This window comes from Orcinus orca, chromosome 18 (assembly GCF_937001465.1).
Source record: "Orcinus orca chromosome 18, mOrcOrc1.1, whole genome shotgun sequence".
Taxonomy (NCBI): domain Eukaryota; kingdom Metazoa; phylum Chordata; class Mammalia; order Artiodactyla; family Delphinidae; genus Orcinus; species Orcinus orca.
The window spans coordinates 71,869,661-71,883,403 of NC_064576.1; the positions used below are offsets into that span (position 1 = coordinate 71,869,661).

At 37.0% G+C, this 13,743-nt stretch overlaps 1 protein-coding gene and 1 long non-coding RNA gene across 5 annotated transcripts in view; one reads left to right on the forward strand and one right to left on the reverse strand.

The window, feature by feature from the left end:
• Positions 1–13,743, reverse strand: part of LOC117198646 (uncharacterized) — a 263,697-nt gene that overhangs the window by 140,003 nt on the left and 109,951 nt on the right. The window contains exon 4 of one of the 4 annotated variants that reach the window (XR_007473106.1): positions 4,719–12,636. The exons of the other annotated variants lie outside the window; for them this stretch is intronic. This is a non-coding gene — a long non-coding RNA (uncharacterized LOC117198646). Of the gene's footprint in view, positions 1–4,718; positions 12,637–13,743 lie in introns of those variants that run through there. 4 annotated transcript variants of the gene reach the window in all.
• UBL3 (ubiquitin like 3) overlaps positions 1–13,743 on the forward strand; it is a 70,633-nt gene that overhangs the window by 18,671 nt on the left and 38,219 nt on the right. The gene's annotated exons all lie outside the window — the stretch shown is intronic.

A 13,743-nucleotide genomic window follows, 5' to 3' on the forward strand; every position in this document is an offset into this window, starting at 1 on the left:
TCAGCTCCTCAGAGGCCACAAGCTCTTTCCCACACTTGGGCTGAGTCTTTGTACGTATCAGTCCCTTTGCCTGGAATCCTTATCAGTGTACTTTTGTGCCCTACATGTATGGGTAATGACTTCTTAGCTTGCCTGTCCTCAGAGGTACTTTTTCTGCCCACATCTAAGGTTGAATTCTCTCACTCCCTTGGTTTCTGACTCAGGACCCCATAGGCTTCCTCTGTGACACTTGTCACACTTGGTAATTAGTTTGTTTGTCTTTAGATTTATTTTAGTTGTCCTAGATTCTATGAGGATAGGTATATCTCTTTCACTGGCCACTGTAGCCAGTAAGTATGATGCCTTCTGTATTCGTCATAAATATTTGTGGGTTAAAGGAGTAAATTACATTTACTCTGTGTAAATTACATTTACACTGTGCCAAGTTAATTACTTGAAACAGATTTAATCCAACAAAAACTCTCAGAACAAGCTTATCAGGTAGGTAGGTGCTAGTATTAGCTGCATTTTATTGATGAGGAAAGTGAGACTTAATGATATTTGGTCTTTTTCCTGAAGCCAGCCAGCTAGGTGGGCCTTTTTGTATTCTTGGATATTTTTGCATTTCTAACTTTTGACCATTCTTTACCTTTTTAATGTCATATCCTTTTCATTATATCTTAAAGCTAATGACTGTGCTTATACTGACATTCTGGTATTTCAACTTTAGCTTCTTGCATTTGCTTAATGTTTTATTTTTATTTATTTATTTTTTTATTTTTTTATTTTTTGCGGTACGCGGGCCTCTCACTGTTGTGGCCCCTCCCGTTGCGGAGCACAGGCTCCGGACGCGCAGGCTCAGCGGCCATGGCTCACGGGCCCAGCCGCTCCGCGGCATGTGGGATCTTCCCGGGCCGGGGCACGAACCCGTGTCCCCTGCATCGGCAGGCGGACTCTCAACCACTGCGCCACCAGGGAAGCCCTGCTTAATGTTTTAAAATAGCCAAAATTTCAGAAAGGAAATTAGAAATTTGTAATGGAAGTTGAAAAGGTATTAATAGGATTTAAATACTTGAAGTGGTGGATTTGCAGTGTGGCTGTCGAGTATTGTGAGTGATTTTTCAAGCTATAAAGTCTCTCTCATTACTTTGTCAGTAAACAGAAAGCCTATGTTAAAATTAATTACATTTATTTGAATATAGTATATATGAAACACATATTTGAAGAAAATATGTTTGAGCCTTTTGTACTTAAAGGACTGTTATATAGATTTTTACTTTTAGCACTCAATATAATCAATATAATTTCCAAGTTAGATATCAGTTTACTTCCATACTTATCAGTATATGCGTAGTAATCCTGCTATTTTTATTTCTTCGCATCATTCAGTCAATCAGCAAGTGTTTGTTGAGCAGGTGCTATATGCCAGGCACTGTTTTAGGCTCTGGTGTACAGTGGTGAATGAAGCAGACAAATTTCCTCCCCTAATGGAGCTTACATTTAAGTAGTAGGGAGACAGACATTAAACACAATAAATAAGTAAAATATATAGTATAATAGATGTTGGTATTTTTCTCCAGAGAAAAATAAAGCAGGAGAGGGGGTTAGAGAGTGCTGAGAGAGAACTCCTGTGCTGTTCAGTTTTAAATCATGCCATCAGGGGAGAACTCACTAAGATGTTGACATCTGCACAAGGGTCTGAAGGAGCTACAGCCATCCAGGTATCTTGGGGAATCACATTCCAGGCAGAAGGATTATGGCCTCGTTTGATTTCTTTGTTCCTTTTCAGTTTCTCTCACTGCCAGTCCTTCCCTTAAATTTTTGTGTTTCTCATGGTTTTCGTTTTCTGTCCTTCTCTGTCATCTAAGAGATCAGTATCTTTCCCACTAACTTGTGCAACAAACATCGGATGCCAGTGTACCAGATCCATCCTGTCAGTAGTCAGAGCTAACCAGTTTTCTCTAATGTCTCTCGGATGAATTTCCTGTTCTTTATCTCCACTACCTTCAGCCAGGTCTTCATCCAGGTATCGTTCCTCTTTATCTACTGCTATTTATCTGCCTTTCACCCTTTTCCCAGGTTTGTCTTTTGAAAACACAGATCTCATCATGTAACTGTTCTACTTAATAACGCTTGGTTATCACTCACAGGCCAGGCTCCTTGGGTGGTGGCATTAAGGCTCTTAGCAGTTGGGTTTCAATCCAGCCTCATCTCCTGCTGTTGCCCGCTGTGTGTGCCCTGTGTTTGGGTTGTAATGAATCAGTCCTCTGCTTGCCCACAGATCTTTCAGTTAACATTTATGCTTCTCTCTTTCATCCTTGCTTAGCCTGCCCTTTCTGCTTAGGAGCACCTCTCCCCTCCCTTCTTGCTTCATTTCCACTGAATACTTGTTCTCGATTGCAGTGTTAATTCCTTGGTAATGCCTTAATTACTTGGTCAAGGACTTCATAATTATAAGTATAGCACGTGCTAGGAGCTCCAAACCAAAGGGACAGTTGAGGCAAAGCTGTTTCCTGGGAGGGACCAAGGGAAAAAAGCCAGAGTAGCAGGACGGTTTTCTCCTTCAAGCGTTGCCAGCAGTGTGAAGCACCAAGTCCAGGGGGACAAAGCTAACGTAAATCCTGGTTAGGTTTCAGCATCTTGGTTCCGATGAGCCTAGGATTGCTAGGTAGTGATGAGTCTCAGCATTATTTGCTGTACCATCATAACACCAGGTGAATAAGGCCCGGTCCACAGAGAACCTAGATAAAAGGATTGGAATTCCAGCTAATTGGTCTGGAGTTCAGAGCTGAGCCTCTTAATCAATTACTCTCTCATAAATGTTATTACCTCTATTCTAGCACTTGTAAATATTTTTTGTTTCTTCCACTAGACAGACTATGTGCTCCTTGAGGGCAGAGAGAGGCCTTATCTTACTCATCTTTCTATACTTCTGTCCCTAGCATGTGCCTGTTGTATAGGGAATACTCAGTGAATGTTGAATGAGCACTGCAGCTTTGTCCAATAGAACTTTCTGCAGTGATCGAAGTATTCCTCATCTGTGCTGTCCAGTAAGGTAGCCATTAGCTACATGTGGCGATTGAGCACTTGCGAAGTGGTGTGTGACTGAGGAATGGAATTTTAAATTTTATTTAATTAATTTAAATGTAGTTACATGTGGCTAATGGTTACTGTATTGGACAGTGCAGTTATATAGTTTACATAATTATTTCTCTCACTGGACTAAAGACATCTCTGACAGTTTTTTCTTTGGCTTGTATTTCAAATGGTCCCAAATTGCTAAGCTTTTGCTTTTACTTTTTGTGATTTTTGTTCTCTCAGTGTCAGCATTCATTTTTTCCTACTGTCATTGTGTATACTGTCATCAGCCTTTCTTTTAACTTTCTGGGTTTTAGTCTACATGACATAGAAAGACATACAATCAAGCTAATGGAATTCTTTTAGAAAGAGCAAATAGTATAGGTACCTGGGAGTCATCTTTGACTTCTCCTTAAGTAAGAGGAATAGCCCTCTTACTTAAGAATGTGAGCCTTCTTTCGTGAGGGCTGTTCCACATTCTTACTGGAATAGCCCTCACGAAAGAAGAGAGGGCTAAAAATAGAAATTAGTGTGCATTAAATTGAAGAAAAATACCGATATGAGGTTACGTGAATTCATTGAGATGGGGAACAACCCAAACGTACAATGCCTCTATTTAGAGATAGGAGAGTTTTTAAAATGGGAAAAGGAAAAGAGTTATTGGAAAAATAAACTTTTTTAAAAGTTTGACGCTCATGAAAGCCATGCAAGGAGAAAACCCAAGGAGGAGTAGGGGTGGACAACAGCAGAGGTTGCAGGAGGATTGGATGAGGACCAACTAAAGTCCATTTTGTGTAATTTGGTGAAGGTTGTGTGGATCTTAATTCATTGTCAAATATTTTAATGTGGACAAAACAGTGCTTTTGTTATAATTCACAGAGTTTTCTTCCATATTGAAGTGCTAGACATAGAAGAATTCAACATGTCCACTTTTTTTTGAAGTCATTACTATTTTTCAGTTTTGTGTCCATATCTACCTTTTCTCAGCCCTTTCTGTTTTTCACAGTATTTTGCTTTGCTATTATATATAATCTGGACAAACATTAATAATACTTGCTTTTTGCTCTGAAATTGATCCTTTTTAATCCTGCACAGCGATATTCTTTATTACCTAGTAGTAGGGTTGTTGGTTCAGTAGCAGCCATTCAGTTCATGCTTTGATGTTTCTTGTTTAATTCTTCATACCCAGAGAAAGACAGGTTTACTAAAAAATTGAGACATCTCGCCTCGCAGAGGTACTGTCAGACTCCTAGCTGGCATAGGAAGCAAGCAATCAGCTCTTTCATTTCCCAGAGTGCTGTCTGCCTTACTCCTTTGGGACTTAGGACAGGCAGCCAAGAAAAATAAGAAACTGGGAAAACTTTTTCCATAAATATCATTATTCTGAAGTAGAGATGGGTTCACTCTTAGGTTGTTTATAGTGCAGAGTGCAGATGTAAGCTTATTATTGTATTTTTATTTTCAAATTATGCCAACACACGAGTCATATCTGAAATCTCCTTTCTCAAGTAGAACCACTAGCTATATAGCTGAAGTCTTCCCGGACTAGTTCAAGTGGCCATCTCAGTTGGACAAAAGGGAGGGCAGTCTACCCTGAAACTGTAAAACCCTTTCTTGTTTCCCAGATGACTTGAATAACTTAGTAAGTTATAGTTACCTGAGACATAACACCAAAGATAATCAAAAGTACAGAAGGGAGATGTTCCAGAATAGGTACATCAGGTAGTACAAAGGCAGGAACAGTAGTACCCACTTCTACTCTTATCTGTTTGAAAACATAGTCGTTACCTATGTGGTCCTATAGTATTAATTTTAGCTAAGGCGTAACTTTTTTTTAAGATAAACTACTTAGAAAGGTAATCATAATTGTGCATTATCAAGTAGGTTAGTGTGATTGCCACTTAGCAATCAATGAAATATAACTTATCTTCCACAGTAAGATGAATGACATTTATCCTTTCTGTGATGTCTCCATGTACTTGACCAGTGTTTTCTAAAAGCAGGTGTTTATCTAGCTTGTCTTATTTGCCCTTTCTTGGTCGTAGTCTATTTATTTTATGTATTTAGTTTTAAAAATGTAAACTTCATTGTTTTGTTTGTTATTGTTTTATTCTAATTCCGTAACTGATTAGAAAGCGATAGGATTATTGAAAAACTTGTAAAACATTTTAAAGAAAACAATACCGTTTATAAAATTCTTTTACTTAGTATAAATACTGTTAATGTTTTTGCTCTCTACCCTCTAGACTTTTTCTCTGTGTGGTATATGTAAATGTGTGTATGTATACAGTTGATGATTCACTTTGAAATGTTCTTATTTGGGGAGGTCTTAAAGATCAAATTTAGCTATGTGTAGTCTTACACATTCACTCATAAGGTTATGTTTACTCTTAAGAAACCTTTAAGTCTTCGGTTTTTCCAAAGAATAAAATAGCTTTATATTTTAATGGGTACCACTTTTGCTTTATATTTATATTTTTAAAAATTATTTTATTTAAGTATAGTTGATTTACAATGCTGTGTTGGTTTCTGGTGTACAGCACAGTGATTCAGTTGTACAAATATATGTATTCTTTTTCATATTCTTTTCCATGACAGTTTATCACAGGGTATTGAATATAGTTCCCTGTGCTATACAGCAGGACCTTGTTGTTTATCCATTCTCTATGTAATAGTTTGCATCTGCTGATCCCAACCTCCCACTCCATCCCTCCCCCAACCCCCTCCTCACCCACCACGGGCAACCACAGGTCTGTTCTCTATGTCTGTGAGTCTGTTTCTGTTTCATAGATAAGTTCATTTGCGTCATAGTTTAGATTCCACATATAAGTGATACCATATGGTATTTGTCTTTCTCTTTCTGGCTTACTTCACGTAGTATGATAATCCGTAGGTTTATCCATGTTGCTGCAGATGGTATCATTTCATTCTTTTCTATGGCTGTGTTGTGTGTGTGTGTGTGTGTACACATACATACACACATACATTACACCACATCTTTATCCATTCATCTGTCGATGGACATTTAGGTAGTTTCCATGTCTTGGCTATTGTAAATAGTGCTGCTATGAACTTAGGGGTGTATATTTATGCTTTTTATTTTTTTATAAATTTATTTATTTTTGGCTGCGTTGGGTCTTCGTTGCTGCACACTGGGCTTTCTCTACTTGCAGCGAGCGGGGTCTACTCTTTGTTGCGGTGTGCGGGCTTCTCACTGCGGTGGCCTCTCGTTGCGGAGCGTGGGCTCTGGGTGCGCAGGCTTCAGTAGTTGTGCCGTGGGGGCTCTAGAGCGCAGGCTCAGTAGTTGTGGCGTATGGGCTTAGTTGCTCCGCGGCATGTGGGATCTTCCCCGACCAGGGCTCTCACCCGTGTCCCCTGCATTGGCAGGTGGATTCTTAACCACTGTGCCACCAGGGAAGTCCCCATTTTTGCTTTTTAAAATGCAGTCGTCTTTCTGGGGATTCTGTGGAGTCTAATATGGAGTGCCAGTGACTAGAAATATTTTGCTAATTTTATTTGGTAGCTCCCCTAAAGTCAAAGCAAAACAAAAACTCACCTAAATCAGAGCACTTTATCTCAGTAGAATCAAAGAAGGAGGAGTTTGAGTTTATTTATATTTGAGTTTTGCAAGAATGCTTAAAGGCTTTCTGATTTTACAAAAGGACTCAACCTTTTTTTTTTTTTTAAGTTTTTCCCTTCTCCAATTAGTACTTTGCTTTATCCTGTTCTAGGTTTGGAAGTACATATATGATATAAAGATAACGTCTATATACATGTTTATGGTATGCAAGATTTTTTAAAAGAATAGTATACTTTAAATTCTATTTATAGTTTACTCTCCAGTCCACCTGTCAAAAGTAAATAAAATAAAAACAAGTCTCTGAGTGTACGATTTACAAAATTTATACGTTCTGTTTACTCTTTAGAAATCACATTTGTGTAAAGGTCATTGACTTACTGAGTTCCGTCTCTGCCAGTTCATAAGCTACTTTGTCTGCCAGATATATTCAACCAACACAGCATATTACAGTGATGTTATTGTTAATTATATCACAATTAAGAACATCAACACTATTTCTCAACAGTCCTGAATGAGATTAGATTTCTACATCTTCTAATTTAAGTAATTTAACAAAGGACTTTAGAAGACCAGTTGCAATCACCTGGCAACTATTTATAAAACACTCTTAATTTCATCTGAATTCCTTGAGAGCCACTGTTGATGATTCTATTTTGGGGATTTTTATGTGCAATCAGAAAATTCAGAATATGTATTTCTTTACAAAGTCAGTACACAATACTATAAACTGAAAGTAGGTTTAAAGAAAGTCAAAGTTTATATTATGGCCTTGTATTAGAGAAATATTAATTTTTCTGAAAGATTTTTATTGGAATACTAAACTTTGCTATCTGTGGAATACATATTCAATGAATAAAGGATATACAATAGAAAATGGTAGAGAATTCAACCAAAGAAATTAGCGTGTTCTTTTGGAAAGGACTGAGTCTTCAAGCCGCAGGTGAAATTTAATATCTGCAAAGCAATAGTAGCACCATCTCTTACTTCATTTTAAAGGTTTTAAAGTTGGACCTACCAAGAAACTGTCAGAATAGCTTCCTGAGCAATTTGATTAGTTACCAAGAACCATGACTACTATGAGATGACTTTGTACAGTTATAAATAATAAACACAGTTTCAGTCCTGATATGTGTTACAGCTGTTATGTCACAAGGGAGGTATTTCACTTTTCTCTGATGAATTTAGTGTAATAAATCAGGTACTACAAACAATAGGTTTTAAAAAAAACCCCACAAGTAGTATCAGATATACTGAAACATTGCTCAGATTTCAGTCTTTTATAACAAGGTCCTTTTGGAGCCTAAGTCAATAAGCCTTCTTGTCCAGTTTCTGTTGTTTTCAATATGTAAATACAGTTTAGCTTAGTTAGTATTGAGTGCCCAGGTGGGCAGTATTCCAAGTTGTTTCACACACATTAATTCAATAAAACTTCCCCACAATGCTATGAGCTAGGAATTATTATTATCCCCATTTTAAAAATATGGAAACTGAAACATGGAGAAATTAAGCAATTTGTTGGTGACTGAGGGAACCAGGATTCAAATCCAGGTATTCTGTCTCCAGAGCCTGTTATGTGAGTATAACATCTCTGGAATTCTGGGAAGGTGTACTGTATTATTCAGTACTACTATTATGTACATTAGAAATGAGCCAGTTTCTTTTATGTATACATGTAGTAAGATTGCAGAGCAAAAAGGGAGCATTTATTTAACAAATAATAGCAAATCAGGTAAAGGGTCTCCTTTAATATCTTGATTATGCAGTTGAGTTTATTGTTTATATCATGGTTGTAGCCTAGCATGTTGATTTGAACAGTGTCCATATCTGATTCTTTAGATTGAAAGAACAAAGGAGTGGAAGATAACTCAAGGGAAAAAAAAACCCTTGAATTTAATATTTTTAAATGTCTAATACTATTTCAAATATAGGAACCATGAATGTAAAATAAACTCTAAGACTGCAAGGAATCTGGGAGTAGTCTAAATCCAGAATTCATTCTATGTTACTATAAAAAGTCTAAGGACCTCTCAGTGAGATCCTGCTTATCTCTGGTACATCTTTTTTGCAGGGTCACTAACATACCGCTATCTTCATTAGAGAAGCTTCTTTCCAGAAAACAAAGAAAATACCATGTAAGGGGAATACTATAAGTTTAGGAGACGTTGTTAGGCTTATCCAAATACCGTAAATCATTCTATTAAGCTTATTTGTAGAATCTTTCATATTTCTGAAGTGGTTGACATTTTATCCTTGCAGTTGTTTATAGAAAAACTTGGGGGGTAGGGAGTGGGGAAAAGGGATTATTACCCTTGAGTTATTCCTTGTGATGGAGGTCTCTGGCCTTTTAATCAGCCTTTAACATTAATGAATGTTGCTCATTAATTCTCTGGTGGGGGTGGGGGGGTTCTTGAATTCTTTCTAAATTGTTTCTCTCTAAATTACTTAATATAATTCTCTTCTAACTTTCCTTTTTTTAAAATGATGTCCTTTCTGGTTGAAAGAAGAGTACATTTTATTTTATTTTGGAAAACTCATAAAAAATAAATCTGTATAATTTGCAGTGCCCTAGTAGTTTAATTCATTATTGTAAATAAACAGTAATTATCCAGGATGGATTACAGAAAATATATAACTTTTATTATATTCAGTCTTCTAATTCTGTGGATAGGTAGGTTAATTTCTTCCGGATTTGTAAAAGTACCATTATAACACCCACCTTAGTTCATGGACTTGGTGGAATCTTTTATTCACTGGTGGCTGTATTTCTTTTAAACTCTATAATCACGTTTCTTTATTCCCGGACTTCTGGTAAGGATGCATACTGCAACAAAACACCTTACTTGGCCTTTCTCTTCCGTATTACACTATGAATATTTCTCATTTTCTGTCCCAAAGTTAAATGACCAGCTTTACAGTTTGACTCAACTCCTTTAGATGACAACATTAAGAGTCCCTTAGGTGGGATTTTGTAAACACTTATTTTAAGTTTTATGAAAAATTTCAGATATATACAGAAATGGAGAGAGGAGTATAATGAAACCCCCACGTATCCATATTCCAGCTTCAACAATTATCAGCTCATAGTCAGTCATGTTTACTTGCTTTTCTTGAATGGTTTTGAAACAAATCCCAATTATCATGTTACATGTGATATTTGGTATATATGAAATATATGATAATGACTTTTAAAACAACCACAGTAATCATCACAGCTTCACAGTTAGCAATAATTACCTAATATTATCAATCATACAGATATAAAAGCATATAAAGACAAGTTTTTATGCTACCTTTTAGTAATTTTGAACTGAAGGCACTGAAAAATTTAACATTTCAAAATCTGTTTAGCATTAAAGTGATTTTTGTCTTATGAACATTGAGAAATGTTGAAGGCATAGTATAGCAAAGTTCTTTTCTAATCCTACTTTAGGCAATATTCTTAGAGTTCTCAGTTTTTCTCTCTTACCTCTAAAAGAAGTAAAATGTATTCTGACTTTGCTGTCAGCATATAAAAACTTAAACATTGGCCACTAACGTTGAGCACAAGCGCACTTGTGACATACATATTATGTGAAGTAAGAATTTTTTCAGTAAGTAAGAAACTATTTTTGAAAGCTAAAAAAATTGCCTAAAGATTTAAAAATAGTTCTTGGACAGAGCAATAGCTTTCAGGTGATTGATTGGCTTTAATCTGGGAAATCATTAGGTTGCTATCTTCCTTTTTTATCGGAAGGAAAAGGAAGAAAATAGTGTTTATATGTCTGGTCAGTGACCTAAACAGTTTGTTCTCTTTTTCCTTTGCTCTGCAATAGGTTAGTAGTCATTTAAATAATTGATGTTAAGTGTCTCTGAATTCCTGTGGTTTGAAGGCTTTGCAGATACTATTAACTTTCTCTTCCTGACTGAAGAGGATGTGTGTGATAGTATCTTTTTTCCTTAGTCCAAATTTAGACTTCTTGATCATGAATTAGAAAGCTTGTGAGTATATCTGAACTAGAGGTAAAGTATGGCTATTTTCTTATTTTTTAGCTTTATTTTGCTTCTTTTCTTCACTCCTTTATGCAGTTAAGGGTGAATAGAGAGCTAAAAATAAACATTTGCAAACAGTTCAAGCTAGAGGTTATTTTTCTATAAGCCTTGAACTGAATAAAAGCAAAAGTTTAAAAAAATTCTCTGAATCAAGTTTCATTTGGAATCCTTGGCTTACAGAGAAGGCATTTCTTTATGTCTGGTTGCCACTCACCCAGCTCTCTGCTCTCCCATCTCTCAAAACCCTGACCCAGTTCTGGATCCGAGTAGCGATTGGCCACATGTGCAAGTGTATCCGTACATGTACATGTGTACCTGTGAATTTGCACTTGAATATCCCTTTTAACAACCTTGATGACCTTCCGTTGGCTGGCAATTTTTTTTTCTCCTGTGATTACTTTCTGCTTTTAGAGTTGGATTACAGGTTGACATTCAAAACATCACAAGCCTCTAGAAACCCTGTTTTTTTCTAATACATTTAAGCTCTTTTGTTTATGGCCCTTTCCTTGTGCCTCCCCTGACCCATTCTGCCATTACAGTTACTGCAACTATCCTCCTCATCACACATCCCCAACCCCCAAGAGTGGGGAGGGGACTGTGGCAGTGATTAAATCACAAGAGCAAGCCTGGACGACTGAAATCATATTTTTAAAAATTCAAGGTTTCTGCTGTTTCTGCAGATCTGTCAAACAGGAGGCAAAGTAAACAGAGGAAGTGAAATTTATTTATTGAAATTTTTATTTTAAACATTATGGCATACTGAGCTAAGTAGTAGTAACCTTTCCCCGTGCTGACATCCAAAGTCTAAACTAGAAGATGCTTCCGTTCCTTTATTCCAGAATGAACAAAATAAAGCAGGCAAGAAATTAAATTCATGTATTCACCTTCTACGTATGATTTTAAAAATCGAAGTGGTTTAGCATTTAGCACTGTAGCTTGGAATTGAACAGTCCTCAGCACAAAATGTCCAGGGATAAAGAGGACGCCGCATAGCAGCATTGCCACAGGTTTGTCTTGCTCTTGAGGATCGTTACATGCAGCCAAGGTAATTCATGTTCCATGTCTTGAATCAAGATATAATACAACATAGGATATATAACCCCTAATTTACCTAGTGGCTATATAGCAATCTCTGCTGTGCAGAGTTTAGCCAAGACCAAGAAAATAACAACGAAGGCCTCTAAACAGCAATTTTTATAATCAATTCTTATAACCAAATTGATTTTGATTACAAGATTTCCAGAGGTCAACATTGATGGCATAGTTGCTCTTATTTCAGACACAGTTTAAAGCTGATTATCTTAGCCCATAGCAAGAGAGAAGCTCTCTGGGTAGCCACAACAGGCAGCTTCTATTATAAAAAACTCTTTACTATTAGTTGGTTCTAAAAGTAAATTCCCTAAATTCTGTGATTATATTTCATAATCTAGTAAGTTCAATACCTTCAGTGCTTTAACTGAGGAGAAGAAGGGACTCTATGCAAAGTAACATAATAGGATCCCGCATGCCGCGGAGCGGCTGGACCCGTGGGCCATGGCCGCTGGGCCTGCGCGTCCGGAGCCTGTGCTCCCCAACGGGAGGGGCCCCAGCGGTGAGAGGCCCGCGTACCACACACAAAAAAAGAAAAAAAGTAACATAATAGTAGTAACATTAACATAATTAAATAATACTGAAAAGAGAATTCCTAGCAAGCATTCTGAAAGTTTAGGGGAAAATATCCCTGAGCACCTACCTAATAGGTCCTAAAGGCATCAGTGTGTGATAAATGAAATTTATAATGGCTCCATGCAGGGACTGGTTATTTGATAAATATTGAAAACTTATCTCCATTAGAAATGTATAGATTAGTTGGCCCCAGAAGATAAAGTTAAGAAAGGACTGTATGGGTTTTCCTTTATTGCATTAAGAGAGTTTTCCAGACATCTTCCGCTGCGTGCTTTTCTGTTTGGACTGGAATCCATGTAACCAACCTGTGAATGATAAAGCCAATTGTTTGCCCAGGTGTGGAACTCATCTAGTAACTTAGAGTTAGATCTCTATGCAGTACAGGAAACACAGCTTCCTGAAAATTTCCACAAAATGCCAGTAATGTTGCCTGAATTTTTGTTTTGTGGTTCTGAATTGAGAAGATAGTACATATTTGGGGATTAAATAGTATTCAGAAGACTGAGAATAAAACAAGGATGTTTTTAGCTTTGCAGTGGGTTAAATATATGCCTTGACTTCTGGCCCTCCCAAATTTATTCAGCAAACTTCTAACTTGGTAAAGTAATTTTAATCTCTTTGATTCCCTTTTCCGTGGCAGATTGGTAGTTCATGGTAACTTCTCAAAGTATGTGTATTTACAATTCTATAGCCTCCAGACTAGAGGATCTCAGAGGTTTGAAGCCCATGTATTATAAGATGTATTTCCCCCATCTACTTTCCACTTGACTAACTCCTATTTGAGATCTCGGTGTAGGAGCCCCTTTTCTCTGGGATGCTGTTCTAGGCCTTTTAAGTCTGTGTTGGTGCTTGTTGGCTCTGTGCCTGTGAATGGCACAGGATTTCTTTTGTAGTGCTGAGTTACACTGGATTGACATTTCACTTGCTACTTTGTTTTGCCTGGGGTTGGGTCAGTTCATGTGGGTTAGGAACTAATAATAATATTTTTTAAATGTTTGCTCAACATGTATTTAATGGAATAAGATAAACTAATTTTATTTTCATAACATTTCCACATAGAAACAAATACCTTACGGCTTCATTTCTGCTTGCTAAAGCAAGGTCAATTTTCTAAAAAAGAATTAGACAAAACATTTCCCAAGTTTTGGTAGTTTTAATTCATGAATTTTCTAAAGCAGAGAGCTTCTTAAAGGGCATTTAAAATTTAGATGATAACATTTATTATTCCTGATAAAAATCTCTGTACTGTTCAGTTTTAGAGCTTGAGCTGACTTCAGCCATACATGGACAGTATAGTCCAGCGGTGCTTTAGCGTCCCTTATAGACCTGAATTCCTAGACAGCAGCCCCCCTCGGCCCTGCTTAATCACACTCTGGTTTCCCCAGTGAGAGCATGAGACCTGTGCATCTTAT